Source organism: Atta colombica, unplaced genomic scaffold (genome assembly GCF_001594045.1).
Source record: "Atta colombica isolate Treedump-2 unplaced genomic scaffold, Acol1.0 scaffold61, whole genome shotgun sequence".
Classification (NCBI taxonomy): domain Eukaryota; kingdom Metazoa; phylum Arthropoda; class Insecta; order Hymenoptera; family Formicidae; genus Atta; species Atta colombica.
Genome location: NW_017259552.1, coordinates 344950 through 353783, shown reverse-complemented (window position 1 = coordinate 353783; position 8834 = coordinate 344950).

Below are 8834 nucleotides of genomic sequence, written 5' to 3'. Positions count from 1 at the left end.
ATATATAAATTGTATATTATATATACATACATTGTAATTATATATTACATATTGTATTACATATTGTATTTATAACTTACATTGTATATATAATCAAGGCAAAAATCGGCCGTCTTTCGAATTTAAGAATTATTTAAACAAATTAATAGGTCATGTGCGGCAATTAAATAAATAGTAATCTTTTGATTTTCAAAACCTAACCGTCCCTTGCTGGAATTTGTACAGCCAAAGAAGAAGCGAAAATCGGCCGCCTTTAACAATAATTTAAATAAATTAATCGATTAATCGTGTACACAGTTTTCACATATCGAATATTGTTTAGTAATATATTTACTGCAATTTTGTGATTTTATTTGCTTAGCCCAACCTTGCTGAGACTTGCAATTGCGAAAAAAATCTCTTCGAAAAAATTCCACTTTTACGCTCGAAAATCTACATTTTGCAAGTTTAACAATTTTTTAAACAAATTGGTCGTATGCACATTTTTCATGTTTTGGATATTATTTAGTAATATATTTACTGTAATTCTGTGATATTTATTTTATCTTCGTCTTGCCGGCGCTTGAAATTACAAATGACGTAATATTTTATCGATTTTGATTAAGTTTTAGACAATCTGTTTTTTTATTTAATTTTTTAATTAAATGAATATTTTTAGTAATTTTACATCGAAATTATATATATTATTGAATACTTGTATGATTGAATGCTTTATGTTTCCTTCCGTTTTCTTAATTCATTGTTTTTCGATATTTATGAAACCGGGACCCCGAGTGTGATTCGTTCCTGTGCTTCGACAGCCGCAAGCGAAGAGTAGCTTGAATAGGGGGCTAGTTTCAGCGTTCATTCTAATATTCCGAAAAAAAATTATTATATATGAGATTTTAAATTTATAAAATATACATATAACTAATAAATCAAAGCTAATGAAGCAATATAGATATATAACGAAAAAGTTTCATATCCAAAAAGATTGTGTCATTCACAAATTGCCAAAGATGAAGTAAAATTTTAGTAGATAGATTTGTATAAATGTAATCTTATGATTAATTATGTATCAAGAAAGCTTCTTGATAAAGAAGCTTTCTAAAAAAATTTACATCATCTTTGGCAATTTGCGTGTGACAATCTTTTTGTTTTTATGAGCTTTTCGTAATATATCTATATTATTGAAGAGGACTCCAAAGTGAATTGAAATGTACAAAGTAAAGAAGATATCATGTACCAGAGGATTCGTAATTTGATTATTTTTTTTAAGATGTTACGTCTGATCATCTGCGTTTGATTCTCATTAGCTTTGATTTATGTTAGGTGTGTCTATTCTAATATTGAAAATATAAAAGCATATATCACTAATATTTGTACATTTGACTATAAAAAACATATCTCTTTTGTTACGTAACAAAAAGAGATGAAGTAGCTACACACGTACATGAATTAGAAATATATTTTATGTTTTGTATGTATGTACATCATAATATACATAAAATATAATTATAATATTCACTAATGTGTCTATATTCTATCATGCACGAAAAACTAAATATGAATAATTTCTATCTCTTTTTATTATGGGCCTTCTACAATAATCCATTAGTCACAAATCAGAAGTCAGAAGCTAAAAATTGATCAGTCTGGTTTATATCAAACATCTGACTTCTGATTTACGACTGATTTATGGCTTATTATTGTAAAAGGCCCATTAAACATAATAAAAAGAGATGGATAGCTACATATGTATGTGCAATGTATTCATGTATTGACAATACATGTTACATCTTAAGTTAAAATGATATTAGGAACAAAGAAAAAAGAGCTATTACATTATACGTGTATACATGTATTTCAAATGTACTACATGGGCTGAAAAGTCCCGGGATTTTTAATGAAAACAAGCGTTTTTTGGGCAAAGTTATATTTATTCCTCAACATAGTTGCCTTCGAGGGCGATACACTTAGTATAGCGATTTTCCAATATTTCGATGAAATTTTCTGTAGAAACATCCAAGCCTTCGAAATACGCCTCGGTTTCCGCGATAACTTCCTCATTCGATATGAATCTCTTTCCCTGGATCTCTTTCCCCCACCGCTTGAGATTTGAGAACAGATAATAGTCGCTGGGGGCCAAGTCTGGAGAATACGGTGGGTGAGCAACCAATTCGAATTGGTCCAATTTGGTCATCGCTTTCGTGTGACGGTACGTTATCGTGATGGTACAGAACGAAGGCAAAAGCGCCATTTAAACGACTGTAGCTTGTAAACGAATGAACAAAATGTCATGAAACTTCATACATAAACTAGTGACAGATGAACTTCTCGAAATGAATCATGTTCATTTTCTAGTGGCGCCACGTATTGAAAAATCCCAGGACTTTTCAGCCCACGTAATATGTTTGCATCCGAAAATATATCTATGTCACAGTCAGTGTTCATTTAATAAAAATATATTTATTGTAACTTGCTGTTAGTCAACATATACATTAACTAATAAATGTAAATATTTATTAAAACACTTTAAATATATATTTAAATATATATAATTTATATCCAGTTATTATTTCAATCTTGCGCTATATTTTCATTTATATTATATGTGTTTTCTACAGGGTTATACTCATGTTTGCGTTCTCCGTTCACTTATAATCGAAAGATTCTCATTCCTTTTATCAAATTGATATCAGAACCATATAATAATTGCATTGACTGCAAGTAATTATCATTCGCGTCCTTTCCATTATACATTATAATTGTAATGTTACGATAATTATTTTTATGTTATCAGCGTTTATCTTAGAGAGCAAAATATTTATTGTATTATGTTTTGTTTATTTTCCAACCGTTATTTATTATATATGTTTTTATTATTGAGAATGATCCGATCGCGATCGAAACGTCTATTGCTAGCATTCTTTATTAAAATTTCAACTTAAAACATTTTCGTTTCCTTTTTGTTTTTTTGTACTTTCTACTTATCCTGTTCTGTTTTTATATAATAATTTTTGGCTCGTCTTTTTTCTTTGTTTTTCTAAAATTTATGAGCCTTATTACGAATCAGATACTTTAAATATGATATATATGTACTTATACATTCCATAAACATACAGCATCGTATAAAAATTATGCATATGATTATTGATTGTGCAATGTGTTATATGTATACGTAATATAGATATATTATTGTATTAATAATATTATAACATTTGTATTTTATTGTTACAGGAAGTAGCGTACAAACTTCTGAATACTTTTCAAAATATTTTATTAAAATATGCTCTAAAGAATCGATTTAAGAAGTGTAAAGGTATTAATAAAGGTAAAAATGTGTGTGTGTGTGTGTGTGTGTGTGTGTGTGCGTGCGTGCGTGCGTGCGTGCGTGCGTGCGTGCATGCGTGCGTGTGCGTGTATGTGGACAATTACAATTTATATTTTATAATACAATTTATAATTTTAAACACAATATACAATATATAATTTATAATTTTTATATTTAATATAATTTATATTTATATTCACGTCATAGGCCATACATATACAATTACATATACAATTTATATGCATATATACATATTTCGGTTTAGACTAAATCATCTTCAATAGGTAAATTTACAATAATAATCCATTCATATTATTACAAGTAACACTACATTACAATTATCATGCTGCAATCCGGTCGATAAATGTGTGTTGAAATTCTGTACGCTTTATGTACGTGTGGAAACGTTCACATTGACAAAGTAGTTTGATCCATGTAGTATAGTGTTATTCTCCAGATGTTTACGACATTCCATAAAACATTTTGACACATTGATTGGATTGTAAATTTTGCAATGTGGCAATTGTAATGTAGTGTGACAACATGTATAATTATTATTGTAAGTTTATCCACTGGAGATGGATAAAGATAGTTTAATCCGTTTAGGAATTCAATTGGATTCATAGCATGAAATCATTTTAGTAATGTAGATTTAAAACTTATTGCGCTGACAACTTGGCTTGTTTTTCTTACTTGTTTGAATTTTAATCCTCTAAGGCTCGGTTGCATCAAACTTCTTACTTTGACTTTGAGCAAGACTTAAAATTCTCTCTCTCATTTTAAAGAAAGAGAGATTGATGCAACCGGGCCTAAGCCTTGAAATACCTTGTTAATGTTAATTATTTTTAAAATTTTAAAATTTAAAAAATTTTTTTAATTTTTTAAATTTTTGTAGATTTCAATGCTATCGAATAAAAAAAGAAAACTTCCGACTGATTTGGAAATTGAACAAGTTAAGAATACAAAAATTAGAAGAGTCAACAATGCAACAGTCAGAGCTGCATACAGAAAAGCTAAGAGTTATTTAAAAAGAATATTGAAGAAATAAAAACTGCTGCAAATTTTCAAACGCAAGCGATGCAAACACAATTTAAATATTGAAGTACAAAGTATAATGCATTTGAAAGTGATGAAATTTGAATTATTTACGAGATTGCTTAAGAACACACAGGCAAAAACTTTTTCTCTCCAAAGTGTGATATTACATTTCTCGAAGATTTTTTTATGCTGAACATGATTCCGTTGGCAAAATTTGCATAGCAAGTCAGCACTACTCACTCAGACGACCGAAAAAAGTTATTAAATAGCTAAAAACGCCATTTTTAGGCCATTTCATTCTAATTTACTTAAAATCATGTTAGTACCCTTTGAATCCTTGTTATTCTTCTCATTTTTAGCCAATCTCTTAATTTATTTTTTAGATTTCATTATCTTCTAGTTATTGTTATCATTTTGTAATTTCAACAATCGAATCCAACTCATCCTCCGTAACCGATCTACAATTTTGTAAAACTAAAGTATGCAGCTTCTGATCTTTCTTATCTCTTTTCTCCTTCTCATCAGCTTCTTTGTTCATTCTTTCTTCCTCTTTTCGTAGAGACTTTAAAATCCTTGATGCAGTTCAATTTTTTTCTTATTAGACTCGATCGACATTCCCTCTCCAACAGGGGACTTCAAAGATTTTAACAATTTTCCTATCAACAAAAGGGCAGCAGCACCGAATTAACAACAAAAATTACAATATAACGTGGCAAATCAAACAATAAAAGAACAAAGAGACAAAAGCCAAACAACTGTCCTCTATGTCTGCCTAATCCTAACCGCTCCGCAAATAGCGGTTCGCATTCTTTTTTACGTTCACAATTTTACGTTCAGTGTTATGAAAACCACCAAAAAAAAGTGTTGCAATCTTTTAAAGTGAAGTTCCAGAGCCAGCGCACAGCGTACGCGGTGTATAGTGTAAAGGAACTATTGATATATAATAAGAGTGATGTCCCATGCAGCGTATCGCCAATCACAGAATCATTCTCTTAGATCTGTTTGCAAATTTCGCAAGAAGATCTAAGACATGATTCTGCGAATCCGCTTATGCACGATCCGATGCATAGGACATCATCCTAAACCAATCACAGGCTTTACGCCCGTTTTCTTTAGGGTGTAATTACATGTAACGTGGAACGCGATACGCGATACAGAAATTAAAGTAACTATAGGAACTGCGCAAATCGTGTCGCTTGCTTCTTTTCTTCTCTATATGTAGCGCGGTAAGCGACACAGACTAGTTTCAAATAAACTTTAATATGAAATTTTTTAAATATATTAACTTATTTCTATGCACATTTCATGAATACTCTTATTTTTTCATGAATAATTTTATTTTCGGATTTACTTAATAATTGCATTTAAATCAAGTAATTTTATTAAAAATGCTTAATAACGTGAATTTGTCATTGGCTTATGCCGCTTACCGCGCTACATGTAAAGCCAGTTCTACATTAGTTGCATGTAGAACCAGCTTTAAGGCCATTCCACATTAGTTTTATCATAGACGTCGCAAGTCACAAACCTATTGCTTCAGTCAATCCAATGGTTCAATTTTAAGTTGCATAATGCTTACGACGCTTCCGATGCTACAATACGACCAATGTAGAATGGCCTTTAGATCGCAACGCTTGCGACGCTGCGATGCGACTAAAGCCGTTCTACATTAGTTGCAAACCAATTGCAAGTTTGTTGCGACAACCAATATGAAGCGTTAATATAAAAATGCAAAGTTCAGATTGGTTGTCGCAATAAACTGAGATCAGCTTGCAATTTGCGATCAGCTTGTTAATTAATATAGAACCGGCTTAACGTAACGCTGAAACTCTAAAAAACCAGCATGAATTCATGCTGGCGTAACGAAAATGGGTATAAAGTCTGTGATAGGCTCAATTCCTTTACGCCATACGCCGGTATGCCGTATGCTGTATCCATGGAACTTCACCTTCCATGACTGTACACTCAAGGATTCCGATTCTTTCCCTCGGAAATTTTTACAAATTTAGAAGTCACCTTTCTACATTAATGCTCACGGCGATTAACGAGTAAACTTTACGTCCGTGTACAATTAAATTTGACGAAAAAACGAAATAACTTGAATTTTCGAAAGTTTTAAATAATTTTAGTATTTTTTTATTCTATGTCTCCGTGGAAAATTTATTGCCACAACTAAAAATCTATAGTTTTATGTTATGTGCACTATAGATTTTCAGTAACTGGCAGTAAATTTTAAAACAACCATGCTATATCATACATTTTTATGATTTTCGTCTACTCTCTAGACTCGGCATTCCAGGTACACGAGGAAATAGACTTCTCCGTTTCGACAGATATTGTGTATATAAATATATTATTATGTATGATGTATTATTTATTTATATTGTAATTTAAGTTTAATATATGTTCTAAGTTATGTTTCGTATACTGTATACATCTCAAAATATAAAAAAAATATTGATAGAAAATAAAATAAATTTATAAATGTAATATATTGGGAGTACAAATAAGTTTCCGCTGTTAATCAAAAATTAAGCATTTATTGTGAAAGAACGATATATAATGTTTTATTCAAAGTAATGGCCATCGCTAGCCACTACTTTTTCCAATCTTTCTGGTAGCATATGAATACCGTCGGAAGAATGCTTCATCTTTTGAGGCTATCCAATCATCGATACAATTTTTGGTATTTTCATATGATGTGAAGTGCTGCTTAGACAGGCCATGTGTCATCGATCGGAACAAGTGGTAGTCGGAAGGAGCAATATCTGGAAAATACGGCAGGCGGGGTAGAACTTCCCATTTGAGTGTTTCTAAGTAGATTTTGACCGGTGCCGCAACATGTGGTCGAGCATTATCATGCAGGAGAATAATTTTGTCATGCCTGGAGTAGTAATGAACATTTTTCCTTGAATGCTCGACTCAATCTCATCAATTGTGTCCGGTAGAGAGCCTCAGTAATGGTCTTATTCGGTTTGAGCAACTCATAATACACGACACCAAGCTGATCCCACCAAATACACAACATGAGTTTTTTTCCATGAATATTATTCATCTTAGCTGTCGATGTTGAAGCATGGCCAGGTAGTTCCCATGATTTCCTCTTCTTTGGGTTATCGTAATGGATCCATTTTTCATTACCAGTGACTATACGATGCAAAAAACCCTTTCGTTTATGCCTGGCAAGCAGCATTTCATAAAATCGGTGAATGTGAAAAATCGGCGTTTAACTCGGCTTTCTCGGCTTCAATTCATACTGGACCCAATTCCCTTGCGTTTGAATCATTCCCAATTTCATATCAAACGATATGAAATTGTTTGTTGAGTCACTCCTAATGTAAGTGCAAGTTCTTTTTGCGTTTGGCACGAATCTTCATCCAATAATGCTTCCAATTCCGCGTCTTTGTACACTTTCTATCTTCCGCTACGTTCTTTGTCTTCGACGTCAAATTCACTGTTCTTAAACTTTTGAAACCACTTCTACTACTACAACTTCTCTCACTTAAGGCAGCATCACCATATGCTTCTACAAGCAATCTATGAGCCTCAGCTGCAGATTTCTTTAAATTAAAGAAGTAAATCAAAAGTTCCCGCAAATGACGCTTATTCGGCTCAAAATTCGACATTTTCGTACAAAAAAAAATATATGATACAAAATCGCTAATATTTCAAGGTTATGGTGTTGCCGGATGTCCAATTTTAAGATATGTCGTTTTACATCAAATAATTTTAACTATAGTTTATTAGTGGCACCGTCTTTTGCAAACGGCGGAAACTTATTTGTACTCCCAATAAATTAACATTTGCATAAATCATTAATGTTATTTCGTGACTGCATGCCTATTATTATCGGCTTAATATGGCCTGATTGAATTGAGTCTCAATCTAGAACATGTTTGACAACTATTATGAAACATCGCAACAACTGTACTATCCGTACATTCCATAGAATTTCAATGATCACATCTATCAGAAGACCGATGAAGAAGTGAATATTTTTCGTGAATATCTTAGCCTGACTCATTGGCTTATACAGATCTTCTCGAATGTCATTTTTCGTCTTTGCGACAGAGCCCAGCCAATAGACAAGTCTGTCAGAGAATAGGTTTAGTCCGTAGCATATCTTTATGAAAACTTTTCGTGATAATGCGTTTATCTGAAAAATGTAATAAAAATCCACAAAGCAATTGTTTTTTATTTAGTGCAATTCGTGAAACTTATAGGGAGAAGAAAACTTATCTGAAATGCCACGTTAGCCTCCTTGAAGCTTACTGAATAATATATATTTACGCTTTCTTGCATTTCACGCCAAGATCCGTACATCCTATTGTCACCGTTTTTTTCCACGGAGATATGGAATAAAAATACTAAAGTTATTTAAAACTTCCGAAAATTCGAGTTATTCGTCTTTTCGTCAAATTTAGTTATACACCGACGTAAGGTTTAGTCATAGTTTATACAGTAGCGTTCCGTTTCATGCATG